Here is a 19,693-nt window from a genome sequence, read left to right on the forward strand (position 1 = left end):
ATTCCTGCACATTTCGAGAACTAACCGAGTAAGGGGAACCAAATTTAACATGCGAATGTTTTTAGGGAAAACAAATATGTAACGGAACCCACGCGTCCCGTAGATACCTACCGGGGTCCGTCACATTTGGTGACATAATTAGAACCCCGAAAAGAAGCCGGTTTCCTACCGCATTCTGTTCGACGTTGGCACAGCCTTCAGCTGTGCGCGAAAGTAGGTCAGAGCTTGCTTAATGTTGAAGCCAAGTCTTCCGCTTGGCTTGGGTGACGAAAACCGCCACCCGTAAGCAAATTAAATAAACAAAAAAAGGCCCGCGATTGGATACTTGATGGGTCAGTAACTCGTCGACGCGCGAGGAGTGAGTTACCGAATTGTTTGTAAACGAGATAGAGTGGCGAGCGCACGGGTCACCACTCTCAGTAGACTTAGATTAAGTGTTCTAAAATAGAGACAGGTCGAGAAAAGGGTAATAAGAATAGGTAGTGATTTCGCGAGGGGAAATTGTCTCTCGCAAAATACACTCTAGAGTTAGCAGTAAGTTCGCATGTGAACCTCCAATTCATCATCAAGTAAATGAGATTCCGTACGGTCCGCGCCGTACGTATGGGAATTTTGTGTCGCGATTTATCCGTCGTAGTATCACAATTCCTGGTAGGGCGACAGGAGTTGCCCTACAAATATGTCCATTATTGTTCGACACCCCTCCCTTTTCTGGAAAGGAGGGGTTCCATACAAATGAAAAACAAATTTCTGCACATCTCGAGAGCTAACCAACTAAATGGAACCAAATTTGGTAGGTGAATGTTTTCAGAGGTAACAAATATGTTCCATAATCGACCTCAGGCAACATTTTAGATTGCAAGATAGCAAATGTTGGTTTTTGAAAAACAGCCAAAAATGGCCAACACAGGAGCCTAAATCGATCTCAGATACCATTTTGAATTCTACGATGGCGACTTCCGGTATTGGGTGTTATTCGATTATTTTCGGCTGTTTGCCAGGAATATGTGCTTCTAGAAGAGGACGGGGCGTCGAACCATTACGGACATATTTGTTACCTCTAAAAACGTTCAACCAGTATGACGCTCAGAGGCCAGAAATTCTCTTGAAACCCAAGACGGCGACTTCCGGTTTGTGAAAAACAACCTAAAATAACCAAATACCATTCAATATGAGTATCTCTGGATCCAGAATGATGCAATGAGCTAACAATTGACCTCAAGCACCATTTCGAATTGCTAAATGGCAACTTCTTGGAAACGGTCGAAAATTACCGAATAATACTCAACATGGATATTTCCGTAATCGAGATGATGCATATAAAACCAAACATTGACCCTGGACGCCATTTTGAATTTAAAGACGACCGCTTTTAGTTTTTGGAAAACAATCAAAATAACTACATACCTAAATTTAGTAAAGCGGGCAATGTATGTAGTTTCGCGGGAATGCGAAGATGAACGGGAATAGAAGGTGTGACTAGAATTAGAAAATTTTTTCCCTCGTCCAGACGGGACTCGAACCCACAATCTCCGTTGTCTCCGGCAAGGTGTTTTGGCCAATTAAACTACTGGGTAAGGGAAACTCTTCCTGAGACCAATGTCGAATCACCCTCTACTATTGTGTTCCCGCGTCTCAGCACGCCGCGATGAAACTGCACACACTGCCCTGTGGAAGTTTATTTCTGTCAACTGAGAGAGTGGTCTCTTTACGCACACTATGTATAATGACTTATTATATCTACAGCGGCGCAAGCGATGAGACACGTCAGTTGGTGGCCAACTCCCATGGAAGGCGTATCACGGAAGAGCTCCGTTGTGCTAATTTTACTTCACAAACACCAATGTCCTACTATTTTTGATTTCGTTCCACTGTGCAACGGTAGCTTTTAATATTTCGTTTGGCCGCGCATAATGAAATTTGCTCTCCGCTGTGCCCTCCAGCAGCTGTGCCAGCTAAATACCTTTTTTATAACTCGAAGTACCGTGGAATGGGGTGAAATTGATCAGTGGGATGAAATTGATCACCTGAAAATTCGTGATAAAAATACTAATCAAAAGATATTGCTCTTACAACACTAGGCAATGTTAACGTGTCCCTAAACGCAATTTTTGCATGATTCACAAACCTGTCAAAGTTAACCCTTGCATGCCCGGTGCAATTTTCCGTATTTTCGAAAAATTCTTCTAACTCAGTCGAAACTTAATTAAATTTGATCAAACAAGTTTCCACATAACAAAAAAAAGTACTGAATTTACTTAAAGCAATCTTAGTTAGAAATTAATTACGTTAAATTTGGAGAAGTGAGTAAAGTTTTATAAAAGCTCAAAAAATGTAATTCTCATCAATGATTATTCCATACCATTAAAGAAATACTGATGAATTCGCAGTAAACTACAAAGATTTTAATTTCAGAGCTAGTTTTTGAGCTTTTGCAACAAACCGAATTGAAATCGGTCTAACGACGATCAAATAAGAACAAATTTAGCAACATGCAGCTCGTGAACCAAAATAAACAAATTTTAACCTGAAATATAGCTATTTTCGTTCTCAAAATAGCTGTAAATAATATTTTTAGTACAGAAATCATCATTTATCTTTAGTATATCGAAAAAAACACATTGCCAAAAGAATGTATGGATTTCATTGGTGATCAAATTCACCCTAATTTACCTCATAGTACCTTATAGAATTACCGAATTTATTTCATGAAGTAGACGATAGAAATTTCACCAATAGTCATAGAGGTTAACTGGAGCACATACCAGTACTTGTTTTAAAATTATACTGTTTCGGGAAAAATGTACATGAAGCTAGTTAATTGGAAATTGTTATAAAAATTGATCAATTTCACCCCGTTCCATGGTATATTTACTTATATTTTTATATGGTTGCATATGGTTTACATAACAACTGTTTAGCCTTTTAAGGCTCTGCATCTTCAGGTTTGCTGGTTACTTATTTCTATAGATTTACATTATTCGTGTAGAATTTCACAGTTCTTCCTTTATAGGACTTGTTTTTAATTGAAAAATAAATTTTTTATAACCTACTTAACTACAAATAACTACCTTAAAATTAACTTAAAACTAAGGTACCAGCTCACGAATGATCTGGTGAGGTGACCTGGCGCAGGACTCTCTGAACCTAGTCAACGATGTTGTTCTCCGTTCCTCCAGCACCTGATGACCAGCCAGGCGATGGATCTCAAAGTTTCGTATCCTCGGAGGGGTGTTTAGGATCATACGTAATATTTTATTCTGAACAATCTGAAGTTTAAGATAGTGGGTTTTTGCGCAGCCCTCCCAGACAGGCAAAGCGTACTCTATGACCGGTAAAATTATTTGCTTGTGAACGGCAAGCTTGTTGGCGAGGGAAAGAGTGGATTTTCTATTAATAAGAGGATAGAGGGATTTTGTCAGTATGTTGCACTTGGTAACAGTTTTCTCTACGTGTGAACGAAATAGAAGCTTTTGGTCCAGGGAGAGACCAAGATAGACAACCTCACTCGACCATTCGATGGGAGTTTTATTGATATGGAGTCTCACATTGGCAGGTGGAACAAGCCGAGTTGATTTTGAATGCGGGAATATAATAGCCTGGGTCTTAGCTGCATTGATGCAGATCTTCCAGCTGTTGAAATAGTCGGACAAAACATCCAGACCCTCTTGTAGTCTACGCGTCAAAGCTCTAATCACTCGACCTTTGTAGATAATGGCAGTGTCGTCTGCAAACATAGACAGGCTGCCACCACCCGGAAAGGGAGGAGCATCTGAGGTAAATATGTTGAACAGGATGGGACCAAGATGGCAAGATGAATGAATTTGGTAGGTGAATGTTTTCAGAGGTAACAAATATGTTCCATAATCGACCTCAGGCAACATTTTAGATTGCAAGATAGCAAATGTTGGTTTTTGAAAAACAGCCAAAAATGGCCAACACAGGAGCCTAAATCGATCTCAGATACCATTTTGAATTCTACGATGGCGACTTCCGGTATTGGGTGTTATTCGATTATTTTCGGCTGTTTGCCAGGAATATGTGCTTCTAGAAGAGGACGGGGCGTCGAACCATTACGGACATATTTGTTACCTCTAAAAACGTTCAACCAGTATGACGCTCAGAGGCCAGAAATTCTCTTGAAACCCAAGACGGCGACTTCCGGTTTGTGAAAAACAACCTAAAATAACCAAATACCATTCAATATGAGTATCTCTGGATCCAGAATGATGCAATGAGCTAACAATTGACCTCAAGCACCATTTCGAATTGCTAAATGGCAACTTCTTGGAAACGGTCGAAAATTACCGAATAATACTCAACATGGATATTTCCGTAATCGAGATGATGCATATAAAACCAAACATTGACCCTGGACGCCATTTTGAATTTAAAGACGACCGCTTTTAGTTTTTGGAAAACAATCAAAATAACTACATACCTAAATTTAGTAAAGCGGGCAATGTATGTAGTTTCGCGGGAATGCGAAGATGAACGGGAATAGAAGGTGTGACTAGAATTAGAAAATTTTTTCCCTCGTCCAGACGGGACTCGAACCCACAATCTCCGTTGTCTCCGGCAAGGTGTTTTGGCCAATTAAACTACTGGGTAAGGGTAACTCTTCCTGAGACCAATGTCGAATCACCCTCTACTATTGTGTTCCCGCGTCTCAGCACGCCGCGATGAAACTGCACACACTGCCCTGTGGAAGTTTATTTCTGTCAACTGAGAGAGTGGTCTCATTTAATCAATAATAAATTATTTCACTCGAGTCTAACTTTCTGGACAGGCTTCTTGGTCGAAGAAAACGATGACGACGTTGGAAGTCTAAACAGAACGTGAACATTGTGGTACATCATGCAAGGCGGAGTGTGGCAAATCCCCCAGAAAAGCAACTGGCTGGATGTGTTCATTTCCGAATTGGCCTGGAAAAACTTTGGCTTTCGAATTAGTGAATGAGTATAAGGAAGACAAGTTGGCAACCTCAAACTGCTTTCTTCGTTATCGCCCTTCCAATTGCTCTACCGTACTGTACTGTTGGTGTACTACTGGTCTATTGTATCTCGTCGAAGGTCGATCTCATCAACATAAGACTAAAGAACAGAGCTATATAATCAGGCGGCAAAGAAGAAACCTTGCCTTCCGTTTTAATTCCATAATTAATGCTGCTGTATCATCAGCAAGAAGGCTGCTCTAAGGATGAGGCTGTGGCTGCTCGCTTTTGAGGTCGACAGAGAACAACTTCCCTTTCCTGTTTTGGTCCCATCTGGGGTGACAAATCTTAGTTTCGGGCATCACAAAGTGCATATGTTCTGGTCACACAAGCCATCTCTTCACCGTTGGTAGTAGGCCCGAGACTTTTATGTGATGGACCAATGGGGTGGATTGGTTCTGCCGAAAAAAGTTTCTGTTGAGCGGCCAAAGCACAAAGGATTTGGCCAACTCTCGAACATTTATTGACGATGTAGTTCATGTGAGCCAACCAAGTTGCAAGGAAAGCCAAGTGTACTTTGTCGAGGGCAAATAAGTTCAAACATGAATAAAATGTTAGAGGATGGTATTTGCTCTTTTCCACTCGGTCGCATGAACTGCACACATTGCAGGGGGAGGCGTGTTGGAGGGATTGTGGAAATAGTCAACCGAAACGTCTATACAGAGTAGGGCCCAAGAGAGTGTTTGTACCTGTGTGTTAGTCTTGAGGCTAACTCGATTTGAGTAGGTGGGAAACGTCGAGAAGAACAATGAATTTCCAGAAATGACAAATATGAAAATCGAATTTCGTTTGTCAGCAGACAGTCGTGGCTCGACACATTTTTCATTTTTAATTGAAATTAGAAGACACCTATTGATTTATCATTAGTTTTCTAAACAATAATCAAAGAACCTTGTTCTGTGTAGAACGGCACACTTTTTTATACAGTTTGGTTTGACATGATTTACTGATGTTTCGCCGCCGGATTTCGTACAATATATAGCTGAAAAATGCTATATTGAAACTTACATTATTGTTACTGGATGTATTTTTAAGAAAAATATACAGTTTTTGACGTTTGTAATTCAAATCACTATTTTATGATATTGTGTTGTTTATTTGACGCAGACAAATACATCTTTACTTTTTATTTTCAATACCTACGTTAAATCGTTATCTCGACTGTACTTAAATGAATATGAAATTTTAACACGGTCACTTGGTTGCAGAAATATATAAAGCTCAGCTAAGGGATACCCGTTTTTGCATCGAAGAACGGTGAGATCATAATCAAATGAAATAAAATATCATGATTTTATTCAAATAACATTAGAGCATTATACAATACTAACGTTTTATAATGTTTTAAAGTTGATCATGTGTCGTGAGTCTTCCTCCTTACAATTCTATTGAAACAAAACCGTGTGTAAAAACTATAACTTTAATTGGACCAGCAAAAAGCAAAGTCCAGGTGCTACATTCCCATTCGGGATTCGACCTTCTGTTTATTTGATACAGGCGTCGGAGTCAAACCTTATAACCCTGTTAACTCTAACTGTTTCCCACAGATGGAATATGAGCATAGGACAACTAGCATCGTACCTTGAGGTGAACTAAAAGTTAAAATTTAGCCAGTAAAATAAATGTTTACGTCAGATAAATGATTATTGAAGAATTTGTCATGAATCGAATCGAATAACCCTTTGTTACCTCACCCTGCTTGACTCGTGATACAGAAAATCCCTTGCGGGGAGAGGTCTCTCAGGTGCGTATTTGTTCATCTGCTGTAGTATTGATGGGCAATCAATTTGTCCAGATAAAAGTAAAGCAACGAACAAAGGCCATTGTGACTCTGGGTACTGAATCAAAATTCTATGTTAAAAGTTTTTAAATTACGAGTACATTGCAATAACGCGGGTGGGTTTCGGTTGAATTTTAAATTTGATCCCACATTGGCAGGTGGAACAAGCCGAGTTGATTTTGAATGCGGGAATATAATAGCCTGGGTCTTAGCTGCATTGATGCAGATCTTCCAGCTGTTGAAATAGTCGGACAAAACATCCAGACCCTCTTGTAGTCTACGCGTCAAAGCTCTAATCACTCGACCTTTGTAGATAATGGCAGTGTCGTCTGCAAACATAGACAGGCTGCCACCACCCGGAAAGGGAGGAGCATCTGAGGTAAATATGTTGAACAGGATGGGACCAAGATGGCTACCCTGTGGGACCCCAGCATCTACGTCAAACGAATCAGAGGGAATGTTGTTGAGGAAGACCAGGAATGATCTATTCGACAGATAATTCTTGATGATCTTCACGAGGAAGATCGGGAAGTTGAATCGCTGCAGCTTAAACACCAGGCCATCATGTCAGACATTATCGAACGCTTTTTCAATGTCCAACAATGCCAAAGCAGATGTTCTACTGACGGACTTGTTCCGCCTCAGGATCTGAGTAACTCTAGTCAGTTGGTGAACGGTGGAGTGGCCCTGTCTAAACCCGAACAGTTCTGGGAGGAAGATGTTATTCTGGTTTACGAATTCTAGTAAGCGACTAAGAATCAATTTTTCGAACAACTTCGAGATGCACGATAATAGGCTGATGGGACGATAGTTTTTAGCGTTGGTAGGGTCCTTACCGGGTTTGTGGATGGGGATCACTTTAGCTAGCTTCCAGCAAGACGGAAAATAGCTGAGCTCCAGACACTTATTAAAGATCGCTGCCAGGTGTTCGAGAAATTTTCGACTCAAGTTTTTCAACTCAAGGTTGAGGACCTCATCGACGCGGGCGGCCTTCATGTTCTTGGTACGCTTGATGGCAGCCAACACCTCATCAGCAGATGTTTTAGATTCACCGGGAATGACTGAGGGAAGATCGGTGACTCTAGTTATTACTTCCTGGACGGCATGCTCGTGGGGGCTAACCATGGCATGACCCAAATTTCGAGAGCTGAAGAATGCTGACCAAGTGCATTGGCTTTTTCAGATGCTGTTAGAAGGAAATGGCCGAGGATTGGTATTGGGGGTGATTCAGGGAGAAATTCGTTTTGGTTTTCAAAATTTTGGTAAGTCTCCAGAACGGCTTTTCACGGACTGGGAGGGAGCGAAGATGTTGAGAAAAATGTTTGTTTCTTAGATCCACCAACCTGATGATTTTGTTAAGACGGTTGACATTGGTCTTCAGGTGAGGCAGGCCAGAGCGCTGGTACTGTCGTCTAATAGTATTACGAAATTGGATATATCGTTTGGTTGTGTTGTCTAGGTTCAGAGAGTTACTCACCAGACTGGAAGCCGGCACATGTAGATCCCGAGCCTGGAATAACGCCTCATCGATGGACTGAAGACACTGATCGATGTTTTCTGAGGACTCGAGCTGGACGCAGTAGTCTATTGGGTTGTCCACACATCGCTGGAACCACGCCCAATCGACTCGATGGTAGTTACGCCGAGAGACTTGGAATCGGTTAGCAGAGGATCCAACTTCGACTTCCACTGGGAAGTGGTCCAAGCTGAGTTCTTGGTGTACAACCGGGTTGGTGATGTTGCCCATATTGGAGATGAAGAGGTCGATGGTTGCGTGTACTCCGGATCTGCTAAACGGGGTGGGAGCGGCCGGACCTAGGATGTTTTAGTGGCCTACTTGTAGGTCGTTGAAGAGGATCAGGCCGTTTTGGTTGCGTCGACTGTTGCCCCAGGCTTGGTGTTTGATGATGTCGCTTCTTAGGTTCGTTACCGTCCCGTCTTTTACGTTGACTTGCTTGGGACAGTAGGCTGCGATGATGATAATAGGACCGACTCCAGTGGTTACTTCCAATCCCACGGCCTCGATGACTTTGAGTTGAAAACTCGGTAGCAGATGACAGCTTATTTCACGCCGGAAAGCAATAGCCACACCTCCTTCAGAACAATATGCTCGATCCAGCCGTACAAATCGGAAATCGGGAAGGAAGATGTTCACCTCAGGTTTGAGATGCGTCTCCGTGATGATTGCAATGTCTATTTTGTGTACGTTGAGGAAGTCAACAAGCTCGTAATTCTTGTTCCTGATGGAGCAAGCGTTCCAGTTACCAATCTTGATGATTTCACGGTCCATATTTGGAAGCGATCATCGCCACAGACTGCAGTTGTTCAGCTCTACTTTTGCAAGTGCGAAAAGTGTTGATGCATTCCACGACCAGTGTAACGTATTGCTCCATGGTGAGCATGGGTTCGCTGTCAGTTGTGCCAGTTGCAGCTTGGGAGAAAGTCATTGCGGACGAGTTCCCTTGGTGGGGGTAAACGGCTACCGGATCTCGTTGCTGGTTTGGTGGTTGGATTCCGCGGTAGCGGGGCGAGCAAAGGTATGGGTTTGCCGGGAGCCAATGGCAGGGAACTCCTTTGTGTTGTTTGGGGGCAACTTTCGGCGACCTGGTTGATTGTTGGTGGAGGCCCGCTTACGAATCTCGATGAACTCTGCGCGTTTCGGGCAAGTTCTACTGGTTGCTTAGTGGGCAGCCCCACAGTTGGCGCACACCGGATCGGTGGTCTCCATCAGCTGGCAGGCGTCGGGGTCGTGCGTTTGGCCACACTTGATGCAACTATACGTCATATGGAAATGCAACTATACGTCATATGGAAATGCAACTATACTTCATATGGAAATTTTTAGTCCCGTGTCCAAACAGCTGGCAGATAGAGCATTGAGTGACGTCACGATGCACTGGTTTGCGGACAGCGATTCTGTTGTTGGCCAAAAGCTTCTAGCCGCGGGATCAGGCGTATTGTCAGGCCGAGGCCGTTTCCCCGTACTGGAACTGGTTTTTGATTTACCCATTCACCGTAGCGTTGGTTTCCAACGCGAACACACAAACTTACGAACTAACGTACAAGGCGAACGGAGCGAAAATAAACTACTGTACTGCTCAACACGCTAGCAAAAAATGATGATAGCAAAATATCCTGCAGCGTACGATGGCAACTGTTGCTGCCGTATGCAAAATAAAGGTAACATGCTCCGCAGTGCCTCGTTTCTCAAGGTCGCGTACATCTAACAGCTATACTCCACTCGCTATTGTGTGACAAACTAGACTGAAGCTGAATTTTCTACACGCAGTCTTTTGTATCGAGATCAGAGTAGATTTTTGCCATTAGGGCTAGGCCAAGCAGCTTAGAGTCAGACAAACAAACCAAAACACCTTCAATACTACTGAGTGATTTTCATAAGCATCAAAAGAAAGTTTTTGCTTTCCCGATGCGAAAATCACTCTGGTTCTTAGATTTACTAATTTTCATTACTAATATTTGACTGATAACGATGTTCGAGCAGTGCAGTTTAGCAGTGAAAATTCTTGAAATGAGGGTTATATCTTGCTGTGATAAACTATTCATAGGCAACACTACCGTTTATCTTTGGTGCGCCTTGGTCGTTACTATAAAATTGATTATTGAGAAATAAATGAACATTTTATACTGGTAGTAGTTTTAAAATTGTAACACCTCTTATCTTCAAACATTTATAGTTCTGAAAAGAACTGATTCCATAATCTTCAGCTCGAAATGTGTACTACAGAACACTGATGACCGCCCCACCACCGGTAGCATTGAATATTTTGTTGGCCGTGCATGAAATTTGCTCTCCGCTGTTCCCCTCAAAATATCATGCAGTGTGCGATGGTGCCTGTTGCTGCCGTATGCAAAATAAAACCGAACCGATTCCATAATCTTCACGTGTGCGACAGAACGTTGATGATCGCACCAACGGTAGCTTTGAACCTTTTACTTGGCCGCGCATAATAAAATTTGCTCTCCGCTGTGCCCTCCAGTAGCTGTGCCAGCAAAATATCCTGCAGCGTACGATGGTAACTGTTGCTGCCGTATGCAAAATAAAGGAAACATGCTCCGCAGTGCCTGGAAGTTGGCTCGTATGCAGCTCTCGTTTCTCAATGTCGCGTACATCTAACAGCTATACTCCACTCATTATTGTGTGACAAACTAGGCTAAGGCTGAATTTTCTTCACGCAGTCTTTTGTATCGAGATCAGAGTAGATTTTTGCTATTAGGGCGTGGCCACGCAGCTTAGAGAAAGACAAATAAACCGAAACACTTTTTTTTTCTTCATCTATAATTCATTTGACACGGCACAAATACAATTCAATGTTTAACGGCGCCAATTATATCTGGTAGCTTACTTTCTAAAGTATCTTAATAACTAAAAGCAAATTTTTTATCCTTGCTGCCGACTACGAGCTTAAACAAAATCTAACTTAAAGCTAGAATGTTTTGCATTAAAAGTACTGGTTTGTTGTTTGATGGTTTTCCATTGCCATAGGTAAGCAGCATATTAAATATGTTCCGCTGCTGGGCCAAGATATTACGGACTGGCATATTGGGTTGTCTCCCTCGGGCCTTGAGAGTATCGTACGGGTCTGATTGCTGTTTCTGGATCCGGGGTCTTAACGTGTTCTTGTCGTTTGGTTGTATGTAGACGGAAGGGGATAGGACTAAACTGGGGCGTGGATGGATTTCAGGAAAACGTATATAAGGGACATGTAGGATAGGTCACGGCTCGCCAAGACATCACGAACAGGAACAGCCGGCTGTCTACCCCCGGCCTGAAGGGAAACTATTTATTTAGACCTGGCGTCACGGTGTACAGGTCATGACCAAACAACGTGCTCTAGGTCGTGATAACCTTCACCACAGGCACAGATACCACTTTCCCCGAACCCAACACGACGGAGATGCGCGTCAAATCTATAGTGATTGGACATAAGCCGGGACATCACGCAAATGAAATCCCGACCAACATCCAACCCCTTGAACCACGGATTGGTCGATACCATGGGGAATATGGAATGTAACCTCCTTCCCAATTATCCTCTGGTCCAAGATGATCGTACTCTGACGTACAAATGCGAAAAATTCATTAAAGGCAATTGGTCTTTCATAAATTCCACTGTTTGTTGCGCCCACCTTAGCCAAAGAGTCCGCTTTACCCGGTATCGAGCAGTGAGAAGGGACCCACGCTTAGGTAATCTGATACGATTTTTCGGATAAAGCACTCAGATGTTCCCGCATTTTCCCCGGGAAATACGGAGAGTGCTTAACACATTTCTTCGATCGGAGAGCCTCAATGGAACTGAGACTGTCCGTAAAGATGAAATGATAGTCCGTGGGCATTTTTTCGATAATCCCTAGGGTGTACTGAATTGCAGCTAATTCTGCGACAAAAGCAGGACTATCGAGCTTATGGGAGACGGTTAAATTGTTATTGAAAATACCGAAGCCAGTGGACCCATCAAGAAGTGATCCGTCAGTGCAGAACATATTGTCGCAGTTGATATTTCGATATTTATTGGAACAAAATTTTGGGGATCTGCTGCACGCGTAAATGATCCGTGATTCCACGAGTTTCTTCTATCATGGATGTATCGAAAAACACAGTAGAATCAGAAGTATTTGATAAGTTGACACGATTTGGAATATTCGAAGAAGGGTTAATATTTTGGGACATGTGATTGAAATACAATGTCATAAAACGGGTTTGAGAATTAAGTACGATTAACCTTTCAAAATTTTCAATCACGGGACAGTTCAAGACCTCACAATTGATAAGAATTCGAGAAGACAGGCTCCAGAAGCGGTTTTTCAATGGTAGTACTCCAGCTAAGACCTCCAGACTCATCGTATGGGTCGATTGCATGCAACCTAAGGCGATACGCAAACAACGATATTGTATTTGCTCCAGTTTGATCAAATGTGTGTTTGCTGCGGAGCGGAAGCAGAAACGCCCGTACTCAATAACAGAAAATATTGTTGTTTGGTAAAGCCTTATAAGGTCTCCTGGATGGGCTCCCCACCATCGTCCGGTTATGGTACGGAGAAAATTCACTCTTTGTTGACATTTTTTCATCAGGTACCTCACGTGACAACCCCAGGTGCCTTTAGAGTCGAACCAGACACCAAGATATTTGTGTACTAAAACCTGAGAAATCGTTTCACCCATTAATTGTGTTTGAAGCTGAGCAGGTTCATGCTTCCTAGAAAAAAACTACTATCTCAGTCTTCTCCTGAGAGAATTCGATACCTAGCTGTAAAGCCCAAGCAGACAAATTGTCCATGGTATCTTGCGAAGGTCCCTGCAAATCGGCAGCTTTGGCGCCTGTAACAAAGATTACACTGTCGTTTGCAAGTTGTCTTATCGTGCATGAATTTGCCAGACATTCGTCGATGTCATTTACATAAAAGTTGTAAAGAAGGGGGCCGAAACACAAACCCTGGGAAAGACTCTATAGCTAATGCGAAAAGTTGCCAAATCGCTGGCGTAAAATGCATGTGCTTTTCGTACAATGAATTGTGGAAAAAATTGTTCAAAATTGGAGAAAATCCTTGTCGGTGAAGTTTACCCGAAAGAATGTCAATAGAAACGGAATCAAAAGCCCCCTTAGTGTCCAAAAACGCAGACGCCATTTGTTCTTGCTGAATACCTGTAGAAAGCAACGCAAGACAATCATTCGTCCCTTTGGCACGGCGGAAGCCAAATTGAGTATCTGATAGTAGACCATGTGATTCGACCCAATGGTCTAAACGACGGAGTATCATTTTTCAATCAATTTCCGGATACAGGATAGCATTGCAATCGGCCTATAAGAGTTGTGATCAGAAGCTGGTTTCCCTGGTTTTTGGATGGAGATCACCTTCACTTGCCTCCAATCCTGCGGTACAATGTTTTGCTCCAGGAACTTATTGAACAAGTTCAACAAGCGCCTCTTGGCATTGCCGGGTAGATTCTTCAACAAGTTGAATTTGATTCTATCTAACCCAGGCGCGTTATTGTTACAGGACAGGTAGGCAACTGAAAATTCTGCCATCGTAAAAGGTGATTCTATCGCGTCGTGGCCCGGAGACGCATCGCGGACAACGTATTGCTCAGGAACAGAGTCCGGATGTATACTTTGCTGGCAAAATCAAATATCCACCGACTTGAAGACTCTTCGCTTTCGTTAACCGTTACGCGATTCCGCATTCTTCGGGCTGTGTTCCAAAGAGTGCTCATCGATGTCTCCCTCGACGTCTCGTTCACGAACCGACGCCAATATCCGCCTTTATTTGCTTGAGCCAAGCTTTTAAGCTTGGTATCAAGCTCCGAATACAGTTAACAATCTGTAAGACCAAAAACGCGTCGGATCTTTGCGTGTAGACATCGGAGCACTCTTTGTTCCTCCACGGAGTGGAAGGCCGTTCTTTGATCGTTACGCCGGGATATTCCTTCGTTTGGGCTTGCAACGTGGCATCGAGAATCAAGCCCGCGAGGAGGTTGTATCCTTCAAGTGGTGGATAATGTTTAATCGACTCGACAGCTTTTGAAATCATTTCCTCGTATAACTTCCAATTGACATTCCGTGTGAGGTCATACGGAATGTCAATTGGTCGCATGCGAGTTGACCCGTTAGTAATTGAAATAAGAATAGGCAAATGGTCGCTACCGTGAGGATCGAGGATTACCTTCCATGTGCAATCCAACCGTAGCGACGTTGAACATAAGGATAGATCCAAAGCGCTTGGGCGCGCTGGAGGTTTCGGGATACGTGTCATTTCACCGTTGTTTAAAATAGTCATGTCGAAATCATCGCAAAAGTTATAGAATAAAGAGGAGCGGTTATCATTGTAAGGGGAACCCCAAGCCACACCATGAGAGTTTAAGTCTCCCAAAATCAAACGTGGCGAGGGAAGAAGTTCTATTAAATCAAAGAGCAGGCGTTGCCCAACCTGTGCTCTGGGAGGAATATATATTGAGGCAATACAAAGCTCTTTACCTTGCATTGTCATTTGACATGCGACAACTTCGATGCCTGGAATCGAGGGGAGGTTGATACGATAGAAAGAATAGCACCTTTTAATCCCTAATAGTACTCCTCCATATGGGGTGTCTCGATCTAGGCGAATAATATTAAAATCATGGAAGTTGAGATCAATATTTGAAGTAAGCCAAGTTTCACAAAGGGAAAATGCATCGCATTTGTTTTTATTTATCAAAACTATAAATGAATCCATTTTTGGTAAAATACTTCCACAATTCCACTGTAAGACAGAGATAGAATCCTTCATATACGCAGTTTAATTAGGCATCGAAGGATACAATCGCTGCAAAGAGGGCCTTTGGGCAGTCAACTGCTTCAAAAATGATCTAACTGTTGGGAGGAATGCTGTAAGAAAAATTTTAATTGGATCGGGTACATTGAAAGTTTCAAAAATCCAGTCCACAATGTCAGAAAATTTCACTAATCCAAAGTTTGTTTCATCAACTAAATGTGCAAAAGGAACAACTGGGGTTTTAGATGTTTCTGACAGTGCTGGAAACTCCTTCTGGGACTTTAAATTTGTGAGCCCAGGAGGAGTTTGCTTCGGTTTTTCCGCAGCATTTTTAGGTTTGTTTGTACCATTCATTTCACTTTGAGAAATCTTAGGACCTTTTCTAGGAAGTTTAGGAAAGGAAATATTTTTTCTCTTTCTAGATTCCCAGGATTGGCATAAGATGTTCCCGCTGGTGAATCGTCAGAATCGGTTTCATCAGAGGAAAGGGTTTGATGTAATGGGGGAAGTGGTAACGGTCTTCTTCAGCATGTCAGCGTAAGAACGCTTCGAACGCCTGCGCTGCATGTACACCGCACATGTCGAGAGCTCATGCTGACTCTCCCCACAGTGAATGCATATTTCAGCATTTTTACTGTAGAAATCATCCGGCGACGGTGTGGCCTAACTGCTTACAATTCAGGCAGTTCATGACGCGAGGCACATATAATCGCACAGGGAGACGAACCCGGTGGATCGAGACGTGGCTTGGTAGTGCTGACCCGGCGAACGTAACTCGAAACGAGTCTGACGGAGTGAATACTTTTTTGCCACCTATGAATGGATAGGACAGCGATTATAGTAAAAAAACTAAGTTTGTCCCAATTACCGAGTTCATAAGTAAAGACATAGTTGCGATCGAGTGGAGAAGCCAACGAGAAGTATGCATTGCTCCAGCTGACTTTCCTGGAGACACAGATGACATTCCTCCTCTGCTGATTGAAAAATTTATAAACTATTGTGAAAAAATAAACGCCCAATTTATAATGGGGTGTGATGCAAATGCGCATCACACACTGTGGGGTAGCTCAGATATCAATTAAAGAGGCGAAAATCTGCTGAACTACATTTCGTCCAAAAATATTGACATATGTTATAAAGGAAATTCGCCCACATTTATATGATATACATATATATATATTTATATATATATATATATATATATATATATATATATATATATATATATATATATATATATATATATATATATATATATATTATATATATATATATATATATATATATATATATATATATATATATATATATAATATATATATATATATATATATATATATATATATATATACATATATATATATATATATATATATATATATATATATATATATATATATATATATATATATATATATATATATATATATATATATAATATATATATATATATATATATATATATATATATATATATATATATATATATATATATATATATATATATACATATATATATATATATATATATATATATATATATATATATATATATATATATATATATATATATATATATATATATATATATATATATATATATAGTTATATTATATATATATATATATATATATATATCTATATATATATATATATATATATATATATATATATATAGTTGATTCCTCTCGATCTTATAGATTGATCGGCTTCCATTTGGCACGGTTTTGGCTGGAAAGCCGGCCTTGGGGCGAAAAACATTTTGAGTGTTTGTGGGTTGCTGCCTAAACTGGTAGTTTTGGAAGTAGGGTTTCGGTTGGTAAGGGTTTTGTTGTTGCGGAAAATTTGATTGGTATGGATTTTGGAATTTCTGTTGGTATGGCTGTTGGGCGAATTTCGGTTGTTGTGGAAATCTTTGTAGTGAGAATTTTGGTTGTTGTAGAAATTTTTGTTGATATGGTGGTTGTTGGAATCTCGGCTGATATAATTGGTGAGGGGGTTTTTGCTGATAGGGTGGTTGTGGGAATTTTGGGAATGGTATTGGTTGCATAAATGGTTTTGGTGGTAAAAGTGGGTACTTGTTTTGAGGGGGTTCAATTGGTATAGGTGGTGGACGGTGTGTATTCCTCCCGTACGTAATATTATTTCCATCTAGACAGATTCTTAATGCGTCTTTCAGATTTTTCGGCGATTGTGCCCGATTTATGTGGCCTGGAGGATCCATCAGTTTTCCCAGAAAAACTTTCAACCCTAATTCTTAATTAAACGTTTTCTTAGCTTTTCTAACATCCGGGTTTTGCTCGTTTAAATTGAGAAGGTTAATTAATAAGGATAGATAGTATGATATATTTCCGTATAATTCTTCAGCAGTGTCAACTTGTTTTATTTTTAGAAGATCTTTTGTGCGAGACGATTCATCTCTCTTATCGCCAAATGTGTGATGAGAGTGCTTTTAATCTCCTCCCAGTTTATTTCAGTGCCACACAGTTCCAAAACTGCATCATCAGCATCTCCAGTTATTTTTCCACGAACATCTTGCATCCAGACATCATAAGTGGGTGTATTCTCCACTTGTCTGAACGCCGGTATAATATTGTCGATTGCTTTAATAAAACTATTTAGTTTCACAACGTCACCTGTGAAGCTGGGAGTGTCTCTGAGTAGGTATCTGTGGTGTTTGCATCGACTTTAAAATCAGATCGATACGAGAAGTAGAACTCTCGCTCGGATCTCTAGGGTGTTCTCTAGTATGAAGTTGCAGATCGGAGATCTGTTCTTCTTTTTCGCTAAGCTGCAACAGAAGTTGTTGTAGCTGCATGGTTTGCTCTGTTATTAGAGCTTTTAGCATTTCATTCTCGGCAGCGACGAGAGATCTCGTGTTGCCGTCGTATTGAGCCATTTTGTTGAATATTATACGTTTTGATTAGATTATTCGAAGATTTAAAATTCTTTAACACTTTTTGAGGATGATAATTGATATTCACTTCTTAATAAACTAGACTTCACTAAACTTCACTAGGTTATTTAAAGTTATTGGTACACTATATTTTTATTTATTTGCTTGTATTTTTTTTATGTTAGTTTGTTTGCTTTTTGTGATATTCAGAGACTCGCTTACGACGGGTGCGGGCTTGTCTCTCTAAATTAGTAGTGTTTAAATGATTTGGAATCGGAGAGAGCTTTTGTTTGTTTCAAGAAAGCTTTTCTCTGCCCGATTATTTTTAGTTAACCCGTAAAGACCCGGGACGAAACTTGTTTTTCGAAAATACTCGTGCTCAGCACTGGAACGGCCGATTTGGGAAAACTTGGAATTTTATTTAAGGGGAATAGTTGCTCTAAGTTTTGGTGAAGGTGCCACCCCTCTGGACCCCTCCCCGTTTTTGTGAGACGCAAATATATCTCTGTTTTTTTTTTAATTTTTCAAACAGATTGAGCAGATACTGGGAATTTTCATATGTATCAATTGTTCCATGTATCAAATCATGTCAGGTGGATGAAATATGTTATGTAAGAGTGAATTTTGGAGTTTCCGAATTATTTCAGTACAAATTCACAAAACTACATATTTTTATAAAAAATCAAACAACAAAACCGTTCTTCAAATTTTAAGCTCTACATTTTTGCGGTGAGATCTCCTGAATCCATACGCGATGAAAAATTTATTTTAGCATGCAAACATTTTGAGAAAAACCAGTTTAAATTCACCAAAGTACGTATTTTAATGGAAACCTGATTTTCCCAGCTAAGGTTCCAACTTAGCTTTTCAATTTTTAAGCTCTATATTTTCAGAGTGACGTCTCCTGAATCCAAAGATGGTGAAAGATTTTTAGCATGCACAAATTTGGAGAAAATCAAGTTTTCATAAGAACTCGTAATTTAGTGAATTTAAACTCGTTTTTCTCTAAATCTGTGCATACTAGAATAAATTTTTCAGAATCTTTGGATTCAAAAGACGTTACTCTCGAAATATAGAACTTGAAAATTGAAGAGCCAAGTTAAAACCTACTGTGGGAGACTGAGAAAATCAGGTTTCCGTGAAAATACGTACTGTAGTGAATTTAAACTCGTTGCTCTCAAAATATTTGCATGCTAAAATAAATATTTCATCGCATATTGATTCAGGAGACCTTACTTCAAAAATGTAGAGCTTAAAATTTGAAGAACGATTTTCTTATTTGAATTTTTATGAAAATACGTAGTTTTGTGATTTTGTACTGAAATAATTTAGAAACTCCAAAATTCACTCTTACTTACCATATTTTATCCACCTGACATGATTTGATTCATGGAGCAATTGATACGTATGAAAATTACCAGTGTTTGCTCGATCTGTTTGAAAAATTAGAAAGAAAAAAAACACAGACATATTTGCGTCTCACGAAAATGGGGAGGGGTCCAGAGAGGTGGCATCTTTACCAAAACTTAGAGCAACTATTCCCCTTAAATAAAATTCCAAGTTTTCCCAAATCGGCCGCTCCAGTGCTGAGCACGAGTATTTTCGAAAAACAAGTTTCGTCCCGGGTCTTTACGGGTTAACTAAAAATAATCGGGCGGAGAAAAGCATTCTTGAAACAAACAAAAGCTCTCTCCGGTTCCAAATCATTTAAACACTACTAATTTAGAGAGACAAGCCCGCACCCGTCGTAAGCGAG

This window comes from Wyeomyia smithii, chromosome 1, assembly GCF_029784165.1.
Source record: "Wyeomyia smithii strain HCP4-BCI-WySm-NY-G18 chromosome 1, ASM2978416v1, whole genome shotgun sequence".
Taxonomy (NCBI): domain Eukaryota; kingdom Metazoa; phylum Arthropoda; class Insecta; order Diptera; family Culicidae; genus Wyeomyia; species Wyeomyia smithii.